At 41.4% G+C, this 23206-nt stretch overlaps 1 protein-coding gene across 29 annotated transcripts in view; it reads right to left on the reverse strand.

Moving 5' to 3' along the window:
- Positions 1-23206, reverse strand: part of TCF4 (transcription factor 4) — a 630514-nt gene that overhangs the window by 380102 nt on the left and 227206 nt on the right. Inside the window, exon 1 of one of the 29 annotated variants that reach the window (XM_069219858.1) lies at positions 5846-5946. The exons of the other annotated variants lie outside the window; for them this stretch is intronic. The gene's annotated coding sequence lies outside the window, so the exon portion shown is untranslated. Of the gene's footprint in view, positions 1-5845; positions 5947-23206 lie in introns of those variants that run through there. 29 annotated transcript variants of the gene reach the window in all.

A 23206-nucleotide genomic window follows, 5' to 3' on the forward strand; every position in this document is an offset into this window, starting at 1 on the left:
CATACATTCATAGTAAACATTATTTAAAAAGAAAAGACATTGCCTAAAGAAAACTAAAGTTAAAAGAAAGTTAATTTTGACTAATATGTGTAGGTAAAGAATTCTCCAAAACAAATAAAAATGTAAAGCCATTCGCAAGTGAAGGTGCTGCCCCCATTTTGTGGGTGTGCGCCCACCAGGCTAGGTCAACCTTAACTGCCAAATACCTTCGTGATTCAAAGCCCAGGTAATAGTTCACACTCACAACTGTGATTATGCACACACATCCATCATCATATGCCAACACAATAACTATCATACATACATACAACCACCATTTAACAATGGTAAACACTATATCTATGAAAACATGGTCATACAATCAATCAGTCTACTTTATTTCATAAATAAAAAATCCATATAACCTATCCAGCCATCATTAAAAATACAAAAAAATCACTAATAGTACAAAACACATTATAAATATAACATCAGAAGCAGGTATTTAAGCTGTAATACATTTTAATGCACTGCTAAACAGTAAGCTTCCTACTTCTGAAGCAACACTTTTTAGTCATAGTTAGAAAACATATCTCATCTAAAATGGGCCATACAGATGGCAGTGACTTGAAATCAAGATAATAACTCAAGTTGACATAATAAACGTTATTCTACAGATTCAATAAAGTAAATTAAACTCTTGAATCAAATATTTTTCTCACTAAATATTATACACACTTCTAGTAAAAAAACAAATGAAAATTAAACACTGATCATCACAAATAAGGCTCTATGCCTGCAGGGAATGTGTGTATGATGTAGTTTGTTCATTTTTTCTAATATCTTCAGTGCATGTTCCATTGTGCAAATGAACATTAAGAAATAGCCAAATTCAATAGGTCTGTGGTGGTGTCTGATTAACATATCTTTAGTGCTTCCTGATAGTGTCTTATGCCTGTAATCTGCAAAACTGGTAATAAATAATTTTTACAAAATATTTTATAGCGGAGACAAAAAACGCAAACTTCGTATGGAGACACGGTCAATAACCATGCGTAACTTTATGGCTTTTTGGCTGCTTGAGTGTCGATATTTCAAATATTGTTCAAACCGGGCTGTCACACATTCATAATCCTTTAGAAACGTACATGCATAATGAATAATGTTCTCAAACAAGAAACGTTACTTACCTTTGGTAATGCTCTTTCTGGTGGATACTACGGTAGAGTCCTCACCTTCAGAAAAGTCCCCAGTCACCACCTTGGATCCAGAAGATTTTTCAGCAGAGCCCCTGCACGCTCGTAGGTGGCATAATGCAGCTTTGTGTTGAATCTGTTCTGCTACAGAAGCGACAACAGGAGGTGCATGCAGGTGTCACCCAAGCATGCCGAAGTCGGTTTCTTTCTGGACAGTGTGAAAGCAGAGCCCAAAAACTAATTTTTGTGCCAGTGTGCAGTTCTTTAATTTGGGACTTTTTAGATGGAATAGAGGTCATTCCACAGATTGGTGAGATAGGAGGGTAGTGATGAATCTGTGGTTAGATAGAGTATCCATCAGAAAGAGTGCTATCAAAAGTAACTTTTCTTTCTGATGGATACTTATAACCACAGATTCTTCACCTATAGAATAGATACCAAAGCAGAACCTCTCATACTGGTGGGTTTGTGAAATGACTCAGACCAAAAAGTCCTACAAGACCAAGTAACCAAAATATCCTTTCTCTCTGGCCTGTCTGCCAAGGCAGTATTACATTGGGAACACGTACACTGATGGCCAAGTTGCATCCTGAAAAATATCCGGGAGCAGCCGCGGCCCTGGTGGCCCTAAACTCTTCTGGAGGCTGATTTTTTCACCATCCGGTGGCAGATCTTAACATAGAAACCTAGCAATCAGAACAAAGGCTGTTCCTGCTTCACTCTGCCATTCTTTGACCCAGAGAATCCAACAAAGAGATGATTGTCAAACTGATGGTCTCCGGCACATTCTATGTAAAAACTGAGATGTCTTTTGGGTTCCAAATGATGGAGACTCTCCTATTTCGAGTTGAGAGGTGGAGCAAAGAATGTCAAAGAGCGAGAGACTGTCATACTCAGAAGAAGTCACAACTTCCAGGAGAAAAGCTGCTCTGGTCCTCAGTACCAGCTTGTCTGGAAAGAAGGTGGTGTAGGAAGACTGGGCTGACAGAGCTTGAAGTTTACTCATGCAATGAGATAGGTAGTCCTTAGGGTCACAAGCCATAGGGAACAGCTGTGCAACAGCTGAAAAGACATATACATAAAAAAGTGAGGACTAAATTAAAGTCATACTGTGGCATCAAGAAAGGCTTAGAAAGAAACATGTGGACTAAACATTGCAGGAAATGCATCACAACAGGTGATTTGAATAAGGATGACTGGTATGGTGAAGGTCAATAGGGATCACAGATAACCTTTAACAGAGCCCACCCCTGGACCAACGACAAAACAAAGAGTAGCACATCCAAAGTTTGGCCTGCATCAGGTCCATGTTACAGGTGCCACACCACGCTACAAACTTGACCCAGAATCTGGATATAAGAAATTGGATTATTATTTGGGGTGGTAATTACCAGCCTCGAGGAATAATCACAACACTTGTCAGGGTGAACCCTCAAAGTCACTAAATTAACCAGAGCTCAACCCCCTAGAAACTAAGGTGAAAAGTGGACAGGTTTAACTAAGGGCAATGTGTAAAGTATTTATGTAGTACCATATAATGTAAACATACCAATAAAATTAGAAAAATATAGTAAAACGTAATAAACAAAATGACAAACATCCTATCAGGGGACCCAGAGACATGAACTTTTAAAGATTTAAGAGAAAATAGCACCAAAAAGCATGAAACACTAGTGATAGCCTATTGTCCCACTATACCTGAACCTAGGCGTAATTTCAGGATGACTGAAAGAGCACAGGTGGATACGCCAACTAGCTTCATCTTAGTCAAAGATTTTACCTTCTGACTTTGTCTTTTAAGTTGAAATTTCTTAAAGGAGTAGCCTTCTCAAGCCCAAGAGGTAATCAGGTACAGGTCAACAGTAGAATCAAGAGCAGATCCATTTGTTACTAGCTAGCTAAGTACTTCCAGGAAAAGGGTTCTTGCAGCTTCCTTTTCCCTGTAGCTCCACAGGTCAGCCAAATGACCCCCTGGGGTCCACCTCTTTGTCCAGTGTGTAAGGAGGAGCAGGTCTAGTCCTTTTGGGCCTCAGATAACATGTTGAATCATTTTCTGATCTCCCACATGTCCACCAAAGGTTCCGAAGCTAGTACCTCGAGATGCCATATTTATGCTTGGCACAAGCTAGTGCTAAAAGTGAATTCTGGCCCCTCCCTTCCCCATGAGGTAAGAGTTCCCAGGCCCTAACTCATCTACCTTTGCAGCAGTTTCTGTCTGCCTTAGTGCAAACAGGCTCAAAATGCAATGTCAGGGCAAATCCAAGATGGTGAAAGTCTTCAGCCACACGACTTGGGCTCTGAGGGCTAAGTGTTTGTGGATCATGGCGATAATCTAGTGTACTCCCAAGTCTAACACTAAAATGCAGTGTAGGGCAGGCACTGTACCCACAGAAAACCCAGAGACAAAAGACTGGAAAGACAAACTCAGGGTCATCCTGCAACCAAAGAACGAATACACAAGAATTGTCTTGGCATCTGGTTCTCTACCCTTCAAGTGTCCCTCAAGGGCCATATGTGACTCAACAGACACGTCAAGCACGACTGGACACTAGTGTCAAAAAGGATGCCCACAGCCCTCATCATGCATACCGTGTGAAGTTCAGAGAAGTCATATCTGTCCACTCCAGTCATCCTAATGTTTGCTCCTGAAAGGCATTTCACACCTATTCAGGGCTGAGCACAAGCCAAAAGCTGGCAGAAACATATGCTAATTAACCTTCTGACAGCTAAGATGGGTAAAGGGTAACTTTTGAAAAGTTACTTTTCCTGAATATTTATTAAAAATGAACTCGATTTTTAAAAAGTATTAAAAATAGTAATTGGTTTATTTTTCTAGCTGGTTCCATTCCTGAGCTACAGTATTAGTATTTTAATCTGTACTGGGGTACTACATAGGGCAGCTAAAAATAGCTTATAGAGACTTGTCCTTGCAGAGACATGGTAATATTAATTTTCTTCATGTTTCACTTGTAAATACCATGCGCACTACCTTCTGAGCTAAAAGGCTCCCATGAGGTGCCTTACTAACACTTAGAAGGAAAGTTAATACGTGTCAAAAGGTTTTATTTTGACAGGTCTAAGTGCATTTTTTGTATTGTTACAGACAGTAGGCCTGAAGCCATATTTGTACTGATACTGTAGTGGTTGGCCCAATAGGTGCTGCAGTCGATTAGTGGCATTTAACTTCCAGGCTGTGGGTACATTTTGTGGAAGCTGGTGTGTGTGGACTGAGCTTGAGCATGGCTTCGACAGAGACAGTCCGTGGTGCCAGGCGTGATGATGGCTTTGGAGGCACAGAATGCGCTGGATGGCATGGAAGATACATAGCTCACCAGAGGAAGCCAGTAGTGTGCCAAAGATGTGAAGCATGGCCTCTTTAAAGGCCTTAATCTGTTGGGGTATTGCCGATGGACCCAGAAATTCACTATGCATAAGAGACAACTGTGGAATTGGTTCCTCCTTAGAGGACCAGAAGTGAGACTGCAGGCTACGTTGACATTCTTGCAGCTTCTTAGACAGAGAGTGAGGAGGCTGAAGCGAGGCCCACTTGGACTTCTTAAGCTCCTTTTTGGATTTAGACTTATCTGAAGACTTGGATTGCGAAGATTACCGGGCATGAGACAGGCCCCAAGAGAGGAAATGGGTCAGTGTCCTTGATTCGAGTGAGCGTGAACTTGGCTTCATGTTCCCAGGCTGCCTTAGGATGCATCAGGGTACACCCCAAACACAGTATGGAGCCATGGCCTGACCCCAAACACAAAAGACACCACACAGGGAGATCTGTCACAGACTTCTGTCTGCAACAATCCCTACAAGGTTTGAACCCTGTAGTATTAGGAGGGGACATATTCCCTTGCACACTGGATAGAAATATAGGAACAAAACTTGTCAACTGACGAGAAAAAAGAAGGAGCTAGCTACGGACCTACAGACAAATGCGTGGAAAGAAAGGGACGGCCACCTTTGCAGACGAACATGCTAGCATGCATAAACATGGGCAGCCACCTTTGAATGGAAGCCCATTCATCAAAATTGCCGCTTGTCTGTGTGCACACTATATTTAAATGATTTAGTAACCCATTCATAAACTGGGGCTGCGAGAAGTGCACACGATATGGCACACTTCAGCAGCTGGTCTGGGCCTGGTTTAAAGTGAGCTGACCTAGTGGCCCAGGCTGTGTGGCAGCGAAATGTGAACGACAGTAAAGCTGACCAATAGCTGAGGGCTAGCTGAAGCCCCAATACATAAATTATGTGATGCATATGTATTATGGTAAAGATCAAAAGGTCATGGCTAATGCCAGGCCTAAAAAGTGGAAAGTCCAGATTACCATCAAAACATCTCTGACATCATTTGTGGATAGAGACTGCAGGCTGTAAGATAACTTGGAATTCACAGATGCAAATCACAAGCATCCAGTTGAGTTACAGGAGGAAACCCATGTCTCTTTGGTTCGAAACAAATACAAGTTATTTTAGAATACATTAAAAACTTCCCTTTTTTTCGTTTCTAGGCTTGTAACAATGAACACTTGTGATGCCGTTGCTTAGGTTACCATCTTCTGGAATGGAGGACAATTGCGACACTCAGGAAATCCATCATGAATGTGTATAATCAGCCATGTTGTCTTTGGCGAAGGGCACACATCTAAGAAGTGCACTGTACTTACCAACTGCACTTTCAATGTCACACGTCCATGCTCCGTGTGGGACTGCACCGGAGGGGCGTGGGGGAATGCGAGTGGCGAGGATCTTTGCAGCTAGCCGTGTAGGTTTCTTTCCTTACTCGGTTGGCTAGAGTGACGTCACATTCCGTCGCAAGTTGATAGGGCATGCACGATGCGAGGCTCCTTCCCACTGGCTACTCGCGCCAGAACAGCTCCAGGGTGGTCACGTGATGGCAGAAGCCGGTCCCGCCAACAGCCAGGCTGTTAGATGACTCCGCAGTCTGGGACTGAGTTACACGGGACGATCACAGCAGTTGTGCCAATGGAACAAAGAGGCCTATACATCTCAATGAAACAATCAGTGTCTCAATGATTATTGTTTTTATATGATGAAGTCGAGACGATATTTGGCGTCATTGAGGCGGAGCTGCAGACTGGTAAGAAACTAACAAATTAAAGCATTTACTACTGACACAGGAAAAGGGTGAACCACTGTACCTCGAATGTGCACAACTCCTCAGGCCAATTTGTCATGTTCACCACACACACTTAACTGTGAGGGCGGCAGGATTTTGTAGGAGTTAAACACTCCCTTTCATTAATTTACATCTGGTGCTTTTAGAGGGCTCGCTTCGCCCTGAAAAGTTGGCAGAGCCGCCGATTTTCCATAATGCAAGCATTTGGGAATTGTGCGCGGAATGAAGCCGATCCAATCTCCTGACTGCGACATGAATTTTCATTAATTACAACCTTGTCAGCAAAAGCATTATCGAAGCTGAATATGAAAATGCTAATGAGTCCTCATTTACATATTTTTCTTTGTTGGAATGTCATTAATTATTACATTTTATGATGATGAATGCAGCTGTCGATGCTCTCCGATGCATAATTAGCCATCAGAATGCGAGGAGCCGATCAGCACTTTTTTGTGGGAAAAACTCAAATTTCCCTCAGTCTGTCCTCTTCTCTACTTAAAAAAGGAAATACTGGAAACTTTGCGCACGTTAACAATCCCGAAATAAACTCAGGGTTCGTGGAAGCACACAACACCCATCACTCAAAAAATATATTTTTCAGCCTTTGCACTCTTATAGAGTAGGAGCAGCTCTTATTAAAAAAATCATTATTCCAGCTTAATTAAAGCCACGGTTAATTATAACACCATGATGTCAGCGGTTTTAATTAAGTATTGGCAGTGTTACAAGAAAACTCCTCTCTGCAGTAAAAGTCACTCTGCAGATCTGTGCAGGGAGAAATCCTGCAGTTGATGCCATTTCGTGGTTCTGCAGCTAAGGTATCACAAACTTACAGAAAAGTATGTGTAGGATTCCAAACCTCACTGGCCCTCACCTGCCTGACCACCTTTTTTAAGCTAAAGTGTAACTGAAGATGACAAAACATAACTCATCCTCCTCTATGCCACTGGGAACGGTGTTTAGACGTGAAAAGAAAAAAGAAAAACAACACGGAGCAGATGGGCCCATTACACATGACCAAACCAATCAATCACAGCTGAAGGGCCCAGGTGCAGCGCAGCCGCGCAACACCGCCCCATTTCACAGTCTGTCAGACACATACACATGGTCGTACATGAGTGACCCTGCGCGGCTCCCCCAGGAGCTCCTCTGCAGTGCCGCTTCCCGGCTCCCGCCCGCCACGGCGCGGGCTGACGTCTTCATCACAGGCCTGTCTCCAGCCGCCCAGAAAAGGCAGGGGGGAGAGGACAAGGACTCCAGGCATTCCTACGACACACCGTGGAGATTCTGGTGTCTCCTTCAACTCCACGCCCCGCCCTTCTAAGAAGCACCTGTAGTAATCACCTCATAATATGAATGAATGCACCTGTGATGCAAATTGCCCACAGGTGGTTTAAATAAACAGAGTAATTTTGTGTTTAATACTGAAATTTGCAATTCATGATAAGTTACCAACCGGCCGATAGCTTCCCCCATCACAGCGGGTTTCACATGTAACAAATGATTTCACTAGTGACATCACATACCACATCATCAACATAAGGGAAGACATTACTGATGGCACTCACTGCCACTGCACCCACTGATCTTTGTGCTATGATCAATACCAATTAAGTCCATGCACAAATCCTGATGTTCCACGACAACCTGTACTCAGCATGCCAGACCGAGTCCTAAGATGACTACCACCTTCTCTCCCTGGTTGAGATGGTGTCAGCCAATCAGATCTTCATAGATCAGTCCCTAGATATACACATTTTTTGAGCATTAATTGCTCAAAAACTACTGAATGGATTTACATCAAAGCACAAAAAGCACTTTTTCTGTAACTATATCTAGGTTTCTGCTATGTTTGGAGTATATCCGTTCAGCAGTTTAGGTTGTAGCTGTGTCTAAAGTTCCTATGGGAAAATTAATGGGGAAAATTAATGGGGAAAATACGTTTTCAGACCCTCCTTTTTTCTTGGCCCGACTTGACAGAGCATCCTGAAACTTGCCATGCGCAGACTAGGTAAAATTAGTACTTTTTTGCAAAGATTCACCAAATGGCGCCCAAGAGATATATATATATATATAAATATATATATATATATATATATATATATATATATATAAACACTTCGTTTGGCGTTTCTCTCTCTGCACCTAATCGCCAATGGTGCTGGAATGGGACGTGCGGCACCTCGTCTTTACTACAAAAACAGTTCCTTGAAAAATCATTAAGGCTCCAGCACTCCACGATAGTTTAAACCAGTAGGTTTATTTTGACAAAACAGGAACGCGTTTCGGCGTGACCGCCTTTATCAACCTGTGGGCCGCCATTTGGGCCCCCTTTATATATCATATATACTGTCATTCACTTAAAGCAATACACTACATTTGAAAAATATAATAATAGATGTGATACACTAAATTTGAAAGAAATATATTAATAAATGTTAAATGTGACATAAAGTGCAAAATGAATATTGAAAAATCACTAATAAATGTTTACAAATCTTAATGAATCTCAATAAATCTAAATGATATATATACACACATTCACATCCGTCCCAGCACCGCGGACACCGTATGAAAAATATACCACATCCGTCCACAGCACCGCGGACACCGTATGAAAAATATACCACATCCGTCCACAGCACAGCGGACACCGTATGAAAAATATACCAATATAGTTTATTTGTTTTTATACTTCATTGTCCATGCTTTTGATAGGTGCAAACAATGCATAAGGAAAGGGGAATTAGGGCCAACGCGTTTCGGCATTATGCCTTCAAATGGACTATATATATATATTTTTTTTTTCCCCCCTATTTATACGGACACCAAAACACTGGCACTCCATGACTAGTTCATTTGCAGGAATTTTTTTTTCAATGGTGACTCGTTTCGCTCCCAAAGAGATCTTTTTCTCAGCCAGTACCCAGAGCAGTGTGCTCTACCCACCTTTAAAAACAAAATGCATACCATAACATAGAAATCATGAAAAGACTGATTGCGGATCCACCTTTCAAAAGGGAACACCCATTACACATAATTTGGTATGAAGTAGGTAATTTCACAAAATAAAATATATAAAAGAAATATAAAACTAAAATAATAAGAAATATAAAAAATATAAAACTAAAAAAATAATTATTAATAATCATTATTATTTTAGTTTTATATTTATTTTTTATCTTGTGAAATGACCTTCTTCAAACCAAATTATGTGTAATTGGTGTTCCCTTTTGAAAGGTGGATCCGCAATCACAGTCTTTTCATCATTTCTATGTTATGGTATGCATTTTGTTTTTAAAGGTGGAGGAGCACACTGCTCTGGGTGCTGGCTGAGAAAATGATCTCGGAGATCGAAACGAGTCGCCATTGAATACATTTTTCCTGCAAACAAACTAGCCGTGGAGTGAGAGTGTTTTGGTGTCCGTATAAATAGAGACGGCTCCGTTTGTGAAAGTTGAAGGCGGATTCTGGCATATGCAACTCACACCGTCCCCATCTGTGGAAGTAACCGGGATCCGTAATTATAGCTAGGACCATTTTTTCTATAGACAGAGCATTTTTTGCTTTGCCAATACCTTTGGCACCGCTTGACGAATCTTTACAAAAATTTCAAAACATATACTTTGGTCAGTTCAGCTGCTGCCTTGAAAGTTTTGGGGTGATCTGCGACGCGGGCCCGAAATAAAGGGAGGTCCCAAAACACTTTTTCTTTATTCAATGTCTATGGGGATTTTCAATTATTTGGACGTGCCTACAGCTGGACCCACTGAACGGAATTACACCAAATTTGGTACCAAGCTAGATTCGTTCCGCAGATCACACTATTTTTGGTTTGGTGTAAATCCGTTCAGTAGTTTTGGAGTAATTTAAGGCCAAAAAAATAGATATCTAGCACCGTGGAGTCTGCACAGATTTTCACAGATCGATCCGTGGATTCATGTGCCACAGGGACGATTTGATGGCTGGCCGCAGTCTCACTGGAATGTTGTGGCCGCTATTTTATTTCATCGGGAAACAGTCCCCGGGGCTGAAATCTTGGCTGAATGTAGATGATGGGTTTAGGGTAGAGATTCCCTGACCCCATGGGTGTTATATACTTGTGGTAAATAAGTAACAAGCATTTGCAATGCAATGGGTCACGCATTTGCTCAAGCTAGAGCTATTAGCGTTGTAAATTCCTAACTGGACTTTTCTTGCCATTTAAATTGGAAATGAAAAATAAGCAGCTGACATAAGCAAGCTGATTCAAAGCGCCATGGCCGCCATAAGCATGAAGGAGAGACACACAAAAAGTTTGCTCGTAGTCAAACATATTGGCAATCGTGCAATTATCCATGTAACGGGGGCAGTCTGCAAGGTGGTAACAAAACCGCCCCAAGGAGGGACAAACGTAAAGCATTTACCAATGATAAATGATTTTTGAAAGGCAAGGCCATGAACAAGTGAAAGTGATGGGAGTGTGGTGGGCGTGGTTAAAAGCCCACAATCCTCAGAAGGTTAAAGCGCTTGCTCGCTCGACCTAAAAATGGTGTTCAAGTCCCTTAAAACCCTTTTTTTTTAATTTTTTTTTACGTTTTCCGAAATCAGCTCAGTGCTGCCCCTGGTGTAAATCCGCAGGTGGATCCGTGGATTTGGTGAAAAGTAAAAAAAAATAAAAAAATAGATATAAAGTCATACATCTATTGAAACACCCGGACAAACACCCTAACAACCACTCCCAAATCCACACAGACACTTGTCACACCCACTGTCACACCCATGCTGATACTTTCACACTCAGACTCAGAGAGAGATACTTCTACACCCACACTTAGATTGAGGCACACACTGTCACACTCCCTCTCACACTTAAAAACAAAGGTTACAGGGACATTATAGTTAGGAACTAGAATTAAGAAATCATAGCAATTCACTGAAAAAAAACAAAGGTTAGAGGGACGCTAGAATTAGGAAATACTTATTAAAACCCTTAAAAATTCACTGAAAAAAACAAAGCTTAGAGGGATGTTATACTTAGGAAAAACTTAGAAATCCACTGAAAAACCCAAAGGTTACATGAGTGTTACAATTACGTTCTGAATTTACTCGAACAAAACCTAAGAAATTCAGCAGTTATAGTTACCTGAGCTAACTATACCTTGCGCTCCCGTAATGCACTTACATCACTGATGACATGGTGAGGGACATCACTGATGACATCACCGATGACATCATCCAGTGAGTGTAAGTGCTTGTATCGATGTGTGAGTAGGTGGTTAAATCATTTGCTGTATGGGAGAGCGAGTGGATGTGTGAGTAGCTATATTGATGAGCAAGTGGCTGCATTTTGTTGAGTGAGAGGGTGTGTGAGAGTGGTTATCTGGGTAAGTAAATGGCTGTCACTGTATTGGTGAGTGAGCTGGTGAGTCAGTTACTGTATGGGTAAGTCAGTGAGAGATTGAATGACTAAGTATAACTGAGTGGCTCTCTCAGTGACTGTATGGGAGAGTGAGTGGGTGTATGAGTGGCTGTATCCTAAAATGAGTAGGTATGTCAGTTTTTATATGGGAGAGTGAGTGGACATGTTAGAACCTGTGTTGGTCAGTGAGTGGCTGTGTGAGTGGCTGCATGGGTGACTGAGTGGGTGTGTGAGTACCTGTTCATGTGAGTGAGTAGGTCTGTGAATGGTTGTCTAGTTGAGTGATTGGGTGTGTAAGTGACTGTACTGATGAGTGATTGGGTGTGTAAGTGACTGTACAGCCGACTGACTGGATGTGTCAATAGATGAGTGATGTATTAATGGGCTTTGTGAGTGGTAGTATGGGTGTGTCAGTGGGTGTATGGGTGTATGAGTTGGTGTGTAAGTAGCTGTATCAGTCTGAATACCTCAGTACTGTATGGGTGACTGAGTGGTTCTGTCAGTGGCTGTTTGACTGAATGAGTGTCTGTATATCACTAGTTTTATGCATCTGTGAATATGTATGTGAGTAGGTGTGTGTGTATATACAAAAGAGTTTGTATGAGCAAATGAGTGGGCGTGTGTTTGTGTCAATGGTGTCATCAGTGATGTCACTGACCATGTCATCAGTGATGTAATGTGAGGTCATAAGCAATGCATTATGGAAGCACAAGTTATAGTTAGCCCAGGTAACTATAACTGCTGAATTTCTTAAGTTGTGTATGAGTTAATTCAGCATGTAACTATAACTGTCCCTGTAACTTTTTTTTTTTCCGGTGAATTTCTACGTTTTAAAAAAAATTCTATTTCCTAACTATAACGTCCCTGTAAACTTTAGTTTTTTCAGTGACTACATATATATGTAAATAAAACACACACACATCTACCTGATATATAATTATCATTTCGTTGTAAAGGCAAGCATGGTAAAGACATATGCATGGTAAAGACCTGCTTAGTAAAGGCAATGAGTAGTACATGCACTGCTTGGTAAAGGCACTAAGTGGTAATTTCAGCATTGTAAAGGCTGTTTCCCGTGGCTATCCAGCCAAACACCAACATGCTTTGAGCAACGAGTGTCACATGCGCTTGCAAGCCTTTTCTTTACATAAATCGTGACTGAAATAGTAGTGGCACACGTTATTCTATTACTATTTCTTTTCTTTAAAAAAAAGAGGAAAACAAAGAAATTACAAAAAAAATGTTTCTGGTATTTGTAAACTGAGTCTATTCATTTATCTTTAAACCAAACGTATTTGGTACTGCATTTAAAATGTTCTCTTTGCAAAGACACACTGAGTGGAAAAAGTGAGACCCAAACCCATGATTACAAAAAAGCATTTTCAATGCAATGGGGCTCGCATTTGCTCGAGTTAGAGCTATTTGCGTTGTAAACTCCTAACCGGACTTTTCTTGACACAAATTAAAAGAAAAAAAAAAACAGCGCAATCGCGCTATGTAAAATGCAGCGCGATCGTGCTGAAACTGAAAACATAAAAACGGACCGTGATCACGCTATGTAAACCCCAGCGCGATCGCGCTGCGGGGAAAATAAACAGATCAAGTAAGTCCGGAAACCCAGGCTGAAAACATCGAGCCTCGAATGGTTTCAGTACTTTACCGGTGCTGTGTAGGTGGGCTAAACACCGGAAAAGGCATGACGTATGCATGCCTTTAACAAATTAAAGCAAGCAGATTTTAAAGAGCAAGCCCAGGAACCAATGAAAGTGACTGACGTGACCTGGGCGTGGTTTCAAGCCCAAAGAGAGATTACATCATGGACGGAGCGCATTCCGCTCGCCCATAAAAAGATATATTGACCATTGAAAAATGTTTGTTTTTGCTTAGAATCAGATATGGCTTCCTCAAAACGCAACATGGTATTTGGACTACAATGAATATTTTATTCAATTATGCACAAGAGAATTTTAAAGTTTGCACTTAGCCATCAGTGAAAGGACACATCTGTGATGGGAACAAAGGTGGTATCTGATAGTTTCCTACACCACTGAAACAAGCTTACCACTTTTCTCCCTGTATCCAGTTTCCTCCTTACTACTATTGTGTCTCTGATTCTTCTTTAACTCCTACACAAAACCAAAGTGTAAATCTCACATGACTCCTAATATAGACTATATTTATATATACATAGATCTATAAATATATGTATTTGTGTGTGTGTGTGCAACAGAAAGAAAGGCAGAAACAGAGTAGGAGAATGATAAGGAAATAGTGACAAAAGGTAACAAGCATTAGCAAGGCAACAGGTTTTGCGTAAGCGAGAGCTATTGGCTTTGCCAATGTCTTTTTGCCATGCCATGTTGTACAGCTGCGTGGAGTGAAGTAGAGCAGAGGAGTGGGGTGGAGTGGTGTAGAGTTGCTTGGAGTGGTGCTGCATACAGTGAGATGACACAGAGTGAAGTGGCACAGAGTGGACTAGCATAGAGTGGCACTGAGTAGAGTGCACTATAAAGTGCAATTACAGAGTGGATTAGCACAGAGTAGAGTCGAGTCGAGTGGCATGGTGTAGAGTAGTGTGGATTGATGTAGAATGAAGTACAATTGCCTGCAGTGAAAGAGAAGAGGAGCATAGCGTACAGGGACATAGAGTAAAGCGAGGTAGAGTGGCACTGTGTGGAGCGAGGTAGAATTCCCCTGTGTGGAGCAAGGTAGAGTGGCACTGTGTACTAGCACGGCAGCGACTGGAGAGGAATAGAGTGGAGAGGTGTGGAGTGGCGTAAAGTGGAGTAGTGTAGAGTGGAGTGGCACTGGGGCAGAGTGCAGTGAAGTAGAGTGGAGCAGAGCATGGTGGGGAAGAGTGGTGTACAGTGCAGTGGTGTAAAGCGATGCAGAGCAGAGTGGTGCAGAGTAGAGTGCAGTAGCGCACAGTAGAGTGGCACAGAATACAGTAGTGCAGAGTCGAGTGTTATAGAGTGCACTGGTGTACAGTAGAGTTTAGTGGCATAGAGTGCATTGGCATACAGTAGAATGGTGCAGAGTAGAGTGGTCTAGAGTGCAGTGGTGCAGAGTAGAGTGGTACAGCAAAGAGTGCAGTAGCACAGAGTGAGGTAGTGTAGAGTGCAGTGGTGCAGAGCAGAGTTGTTGCGAGTGCAATGGCATATAGCAGAGTGGGGCATAGTAGATTTGAGTGGTGCACAGCAGATTAGAGTGACACAGAGTGCAGTGGTGTAGAGTATAATGGTGCTGAGTAGAGTACAGTGGCGTGGAGTGGTGCAGAGTGGAATGCAGCAGCCTAGATTATAGTTGCGTAGAGTGCAGCAGTGCAGAGTAGAGTGCAGTGACAGAGTAAAGTGGTGAAGAGTAGATTAGAGTTTCATAGAGTGCAGTGGTGCACAGTAAATTAGACTGCAGTGGTGTATAGTACAGTGGAGTAGTGTGGTACAGAGTGCAGTAGAGCAGAGTACAGTGCAGTGGTGTATAGGGTGCAGAGTAGAGTGGCATGGAACGCAGTGGCGTAGAGTGCAGAGGCATAGAGTAGAGCAGTGCAGAGAAGAACTGACTGGTGTAGAGTGCAGTAGCACAGAGTAGTGTGCAGTGGCACAAAGTGGCGCAGCAGTGTAGAGTTCAGTGGTGTAGAATGGTGCATAGAAAAGCAGCATGGAGTACAGTGGCACAGAGAAGTGCAGAAACAAGAAATCTACATTTAAGGCACACGCCTAAAAGCAATTCCAAGACATTATTCACTCATTGTGGATAGTCCATATATAAAGTAATGTTCATTCATCAGATGGCACTTAAGCTTCAAATCCAAACTCCAATTGGTTCGATTTGATTTGGCCCGTCACAAATTGAAACTCCAGTGCTGCAGTGCATTTCAGCCAAATTTAATCGGTTTCAAATCAGCCTCAGATCAGAAAACACATGTTTTGTCCTGGGAAATATCCCACGACTTCATCAGGGCTGAAAATATCATTAACACAACCTCTTCAGGAATTTGATCAAACAAATTTATCACCCCGTCACCAAATCATCGTAAGCAAAAAAAACAAACACTATTCAGTTCTCCAAAAGTTCCATTAATTAAAAAAACATATAAATGCATACATCCATGTGCACCATTTTAATCTGAAATCAATTAGTACATATAAAAACTCATTGTGACCACCATCGTGACTGGTGAGTAACATTGTGCGCTATCACATAATACCAACTGATAAAAGACTGTGCTACAATATCAGACAAATCCTGGTAACTGATCCAAGTTAACCTAGAGACACTGTGCACACTCATAAGAAATGTAGGGAGCTCATTAGCCCACACTAAGGGCAATAAGTATGAGCATCAATTTATGACAAACTTCCCCACCACACCAATAGGCAATACCTGGTAATCAATAAAAACCCAATGGAGTATATGTGTCCAATCTCTTCAAATTCTGAGTCCTTCAATTCTTCAAACATCTAAAGTCACTATCACAAAAGAAAAAGAAAAAAAAAAACTACACCCTTACTCCTTCACGCACGAAATTGAACTGGCACCCCAATACAATCTACAATACTTAGCACAAAATACTCTGGAGCAAGCAGGTAGACCATCACATGATTACATGCCTACCTTAGTATTGACACTCCCCAAGGGAAGTAAATCTCCCTGCGCTGCAGGTACGCTGCCATACTATCTCTTCAAAGGATAGTACCTCTTCCACTACTTCCTTAAATACAGGAAATAAACACAAACACAGGACTACTACCCCATTCCCTACTATATAATAGACACAAACGACTTCCCTAACCCCTGATCACTGGATTAGGGCAGGCGCCATCTTTGTGCAGTAATTTTTCACCTGTTCCCCAGTATCGTTAGCGCACGGATAGCTCCTATATCACACAAAGGACATAACTCATATGTACAGAACTCCCCCAGGTAACCATCCCTTCCCCGTGGAACGACTGCTGTTCCGAAAAACATAATGATAAGCGTACCAAAGTGCCGTCATTGAACTATTGTATGAACAACCCCCTAGTAAACATAAACAAAGGACTCACTATTGAAGTTACAATTGTAAGCTCCATAGTCATTTCATCCATGTGTGTGCACCTCTAATCATTAATTAAAAGTATGAACATAGTTCCAGAACACATTTGTTACTAATATATACATCCAAACTATCAACTAACATCGATCTAGTAATCAGTGACCATACTTTCCCTCAAACTCGTTCCAGTTTGGAATCCAAATTACATCCATCCCCACCCATTGTGAAATATTGGTAATTTCCCAACAAGTACTCCAATTCTTGATTTGTATTTAACTCATCCTCAGTTGCACTCAGACGCATGATCCACAATGACTCTTTCCTCCTCAAACCAGTTCTCTGTTCCCACCCGTGGTGCAGAAACAAGCAGTGTAGCATAGAGTGCAGTGGCGTACAGTAGAGTGCAGTGCCACAGAAAAGAGCAGAGTAGCATGGAGTGCAGTGTTGTAAAGTGCACTGGCACAGAGTAGAGTGCAGTGGCATACAGTAGAGTATAGCGGTTTAGAGCAGAGTGCAGTGGCTATGATCAGACTGCAGTGGCAGAGAGTGGAACTGTGCAGAGTGGTGGAATGTAGAGTGCAGTGGCGCAGAGCAGAGTTGAGCACAGTGGCATAGAGTAGAGTGCTGTGCGTAGAGTACAGGGCAGGGGTGGGAGGAAAAAGACGCTTCATGGATAGGGATATGGAGAGGGACTGAAAACCCATGCACTCATATGGAGTGCTTGAACACAGAAAAAAAGTAGCTAAAAAAAAAAAGAACGGAAGAGTGGATGGACATCAAGTACTTAGTCGCTGCTCTAGGGGAGGGCCAATCACAAGAATAAGACATGACCCACTGTATGTAAACAACATGTCTCACCTACACAGTGCCTGTGCTGTCTAGGCAAAACCTAAAAAGCATTGTTGAAGAAAGTAAGTTTCACTTATTTAAACATGTACTGGAAGAGTCAAGTCATGACAGCGTATGAACAAAGTGGGCTATCCTAAAGCTAAAATTATCTGTAGCAAGACCTAAAAGCAGAAGCTGATAAAAAACCCAGCAAGGTTGAGATAAAGAGACAGGAAGTGTAGGGCGGTGGGAGAAAGAGACATGTGGCAGGCAAAACTAAGCAGCCTTGTGTACTCTATTCCTTGGCAGTCATCAGCGCAAGGCTACTTAGAAAAATTGTGGGTTAGAATTAAGTGAATGCAAATCTCAAATCCAAAATTAATAAATGTGATAATTAAGAAACAAAAAAAATAGAGGCAATGTAAGTTTTCAGAACTGTACAAAAGCAATATGACAGTAATTAACAAGCACCGACAAAGCCAATAGGCTGCTGCTCTATAAGGTCAGTCTATTGGCTTTGATAATGCTTTTTGCTATTTGTATGCATTATTATTATGATATATACAAGCAATGTTAGGATAGGTTTTCCTCAATGAAAACCCACTCTGAGATGGAAGTGCATGCATGAGTGGTGAAAAGTGTCAAGAGACATATGCGTAGGAACGCACAACAATCGTTTGTATTTATTGTTCTAACATGACGGATGCACATGTTAAAATAACATATAAATTAAAAGTAAAAAAATTGGAAAGTGTGCACCAGCACAAAAGAGACAGCGAGTAGCCCGAGCCTTTGTAAAGAGGGTCGTTAACGAAAAGAGCATAAACGCAAAAGGAGAGAGCAAGGAAAATGCACTTCTATGGATTGCTGAGTATAAAATAAACAAGCATTGGCAAATCCACTATATCTCTGCATTGACTTCTAACTTTTAGTTCTTGTCAATGCCTGTTTTGTTTTGTCATTGTTTTACAAGAAACTATTTTTGAGGTAGTGACTTGGCTAAAAGCAAAAATATTATTTCTGCCTCACAAAGCAAACTTTGTCTTAGCAGCCAATGGTATTGAAGGAGAATACTTTGTGTGATGCACTCTGTGAAAAAGCTGAATGACATCACTCACAGTGAAGTCAGTCAGTGGCTGAAGTGGGCTGACCTGCTGCTCCATATTGTATGCTCTAGTGATTGGAAGAAAAATATGAAAGACACAACAATAAAGGGCTGCTTTACAGCCCTTACAAGGAAGTATCTTAAAAAATAAGATACAGAAAGAAAAAAAGAACGCCTTAGAGTATGCAGCAATAGAAGGATACGACTCATCCAATCAGAGTGCAGTGAGACCAAAATGCTCCAGGATGGGATAAATACGAGTACAGCAAGGGTAGTTGTTGAATCAAGACCAAACAAATGAAACAGAAAACAAAGCTATCGAATCCTGAGCAAGGAGCTGACCCAATGTCCACTGTAAGTATGTTGCCTATTGAGAATAATAAGTCTTCCTACAGACAACTAAAGCTACGCATAGCAGAGATGTAAAAAGTGGTGAAGACAGAAATCAGGGATGGAATTGTGCATACAGAAAGAGTTAACAATACAGATAAAACTAGTGTTGCGTATAGGGTAACTGGGGATAGGGTTAATTGAGTGTTAGGTTAAGGGCATCCATTACGGTTAGTTACAAGGTAAGGCTAAGGTGATGGGATGAAGCAGGGTTTTTACAATGGGCCAGGTTGCACCATATTTTGGACATTATGGTAGCATTCTTCATTATGGGTCCTTCATTAAAGTTTACATAAAAAAAAGTATGGTTACAATCTGTTCATTAAGGTGTAGTTATTGTGGTGCTCTTTATTATGGCATTTTTCTATTTTGATATAGATACAATCCTGATCCCACAGGCTGCACTCGCCTATCTGCTATCCTACCTATTTCTCTGCTCTACTCCACCCCACTTCCAAAGGCACCGAATTCTGAAACACGAGGTAATCCATTGTCTTTTCCCCCCATTTACTGTAGAGAATAGTTTGCTAAACTGAAAAAAAGATGTAAAGTTTCATCTGCAAAAGCTTTTCAACAAATGCAACATACCTTTGGCTAAAGCACTATTTCCAAAGGCAATCAATAAAAGAGATAAAAAATGAATTTTCTCACTGCACTTATGGGAGTACTTGCAATATTACAGTGAAGCACCCCCAAAGAATCTTGGTATATGCTGCTACATTGAATGTGGAGAGTGGTTCAAGACCAGTCTGTCTTATATTACTGGACCGCAAGCGATATGCACATGTGTATGGAAGTGGTGAACAAGGGTTCCATCCATCTAGTTTCTTCTGTCCCCCGAATCGTTAAGCATACAGGCCTTGGACTGGCTGCATTTGTCTTTTCTTGGGGTAATGGCGACCTAAAAAGTACTCAATGGGAAACTTACTGATTCCAAATCCACCATCATCGAGTGAGAGGAGTAAATGGTGGCTGTCTCAGCCAGCTCACACGTCGCTTCACATTTACCATTAGAACATCAAAAAACACACATAAAAAAGATCTGCAGACAATAGCAAGTTTGGTCTGAAGTGTTCAGGTGTATTTATTTTCTGAAATGTATTCAGCATATTTACATAGCCAAGTATCTATTTTCAATTTGATGCAAACCGAAGGGAAACAGATGTCTACTCTGGGTAATGTCATGAAATCTAAAAAGTAAAGCATTGCCTATTCCTAGCTGAAATTCAATAGCGCTTACATGGTCCCCTCCCCTTCACAATATAATTATAGAGATTGTATTTGTGACAGCAGCACAACAGGTAAATCCTAAACCTGAAAGATAATGATCGGGTACTGAGGCACAACGAGGCAGAGCCACACATTTCCCTGCTTCTGTAACCACTGATTAAACTGCACATTGCTCCAAATGACAAGGGAAACGGCTGGACTCGCTGCTCTTGCATTACTTTTGTTCCATTTTTACATTTCTTCACGTGATGATAGCTCTGCAACAGGTGACAAATTGGATACACTGCTTTTTAGGAGAGTAATTTGGGTTATGGAAAAATTACTTCATAAAATATTTGAAATGAATGAACAAAATATAAGTTCTGTAACAGCAGTGTTCTCAGACAAAACTCAGGTGTAACATTCTTTGCCTGGTATCACGCATGTTGGAAGAATTAGAATAGAATAGAATTAGAATACTCGGGAAATCTAAGCCTAAGGATGGAGTGATCTTCACTTCTTAGCTGACTGATGGCATTTTGAAGTAACAATTGTGAGAGGAAGTGCACAGATTTATACATTTTGGTCTGTTTAAAAGGGAAATTGTGTGCCACTCAGGGTCAACCATCAACTAGTGTGTTTTCAGGTAAACATCCACGCTGCAAATAGGGACAGAAGATCACTGGTGGCTACCTACGACAGACTTGCATGTAGCGGTTAGATTCCAATTACTCTTTAGGTCTGCCATTAGCCACGGCATTGTATTTTAAGAAAACATACATAGGATACATAATTAAAAGGACTTGCAATGGGACACTCTACATCCGTTGGAAGGCTGTGGTGTCATTCACATTTTGCTTCTGCCCACCACAGCATGGAGTATAGGTTCAGCCCGGTTCCACCACTGGCTTACCGAATGGTCATTGACCCTGACCACTTTCTGCTCTTGTACGAGGTGCACATCAGCTCAGAAAGTATTCCGTTTCGGTGCTAGGCACTGCTAGTGCTATTTGTGCTTTTCCTTAAAAATTATATTTTGGCTTTTAGCCAATGCTTAGTTTACTCACTCAAGCAAGGGACCAGCAGCTCCCCACCACTGCTACGGACTCGTTTGTGGGGGGGCCAGAGGATGGGGTTATGATATTTTTTTGTGGTCTTTTGATGCTTTTCCCAATTCAAAATTACACGTACATCTGCCAATTCTACTACACTACAGCTTCTCAGACAAACATGCACATCAACGCATTTAGCACCTGATGTGATCACCTTTTAAAAAAATTGTCATTAGATAGCAAGTTTTAACACCTAATGGCCTGTGCTGAAAAAGGCTTGTTCTCTGCATCTGACACCAGTTTGTTCATATGGGCATGTCAAGGTCAATAAGGTTCCCTTTTAACTGTGGAGTCATACAAGGCTCAGTATGGTTTCCTATCATCTTCAACCTATAAATGGATCTGCTTGGTGCTCTATTGACAGATAACAGCATCAAGATTCACCAATATGCTGATGGTACACAACTCTGCTGGAATGTATCATCTGCATTAGACATCCAACACATCAAACACTGCTTCCACAAGGATTGCATTTCTCTGCATTTTTGGCTTCCACAACATCCAGATCTAAATGTCTAGCACTTACCTGAAGCTCAACCCAACAAAACAGAATTTTTCTTACTTGTCAAGAACAATAAACAAGCTACAATACAAACCTCACTCAATGACATCAACTTTGATGGCTTCAAACCCCAAATTTCACTGAACGCCAAGTCACTTGGATTCACCCTGAACATGAACCTCACCCTCAAAGGACACACTGCTAAAACAACAAGGGCATGCTGGTACAGCTCTGCAGACTGTCAGATAATTTCTTACAGAAAGTGACTTCAGAACTGCTGTTCAACCCCTTGCACTCTCGAACCTAGATGGCAAAACACTTGGTCTCTGAGGCCCAACACTGGCACCCCTTACAGGCATCCTACATGCTGAAGCACATCTCATACATGGCCTAAAGAAATATGATCACATCATAGATTCTGGAGATTTCAGAACTTTCTCTCACACAAATGTGAGAAAAAGTTGTGCTTTCTCCTCAAAGTTTAAAAGTTTGAAGGTAGGGGGATTGCTACAAGCCAGGCCACCAAGGTCTAGATTTCAGAAATGTCTGTGTTTCATATGTTTCTATGAATGGCGGCGGAGCCCCGGCCCAACATCCACAGCTACGAACACTGAAGAAAATGGGCCAGTTTTGACTGGAAAATACTGATCTGTTTATGTTGCATCTTGGGCCTTTCTTGTCACAGGTGTTGGGCCCACCCACATAAGTGGGATACCGTTTTTATTTAGACAAACGTGGGAATGCTGAGTGGTAGGTAATTTTGGGATCCCCATAGCTTCTAGAACTTTCTCTCACAGAAATATGAGGCAGGTGTGTTTTTTTTTTTTGTCAAAGATTGAGGTGTGAAGAGTATTGTGGGTAAAAAAAAAAAGCTAGGGAAATCCAAGCAAGCCAGATGACACTGGACTCCCCTGAGTGTCTAGTTTTCAAAAATGTTTGTGTTTGGTAGGTTTCCATAGCATGATTTTAAAAAGTGTAACTTGATGCCTCCAGGCTTGTTTTTGGGATGTTTGTGTTGCAGGCTCCTATCCCAGCCGCACAAGTGAGGTAACATTCTTATTGGGAGAGATGTTGGAAAAAGAATGGTAAAACATTTGTATTTGTATTGCATTTCTCTGCATTTTTGGCTTCCAAATGTAAGCCAGTGTGAAGACATAACACATTTTGCAAAATGCCTTCTGAATCACATAATAGTATGGGTAACCCCAAATTCAGAAGTGTGTAAAAACCCACTGCTCCTAAACTTAGTATAACATACACTTTTCAGCACAACATCCTCACTCTAAAGGTGTTCTTCTGGCCAAGC

This window comes from Pleurodeles waltl, chromosome 1_1 (genome assembly GCF_031143425.1).
Source record: "Pleurodeles waltl isolate 20211129_DDA chromosome 1_1, aPleWal1.hap1.20221129, whole genome shotgun sequence".
Lineage (NCBI taxonomy): Eukaryota > Metazoa > Chordata > Amphibia > Caudata > Salamandridae > Pleurodeles > Pleurodeles waltl.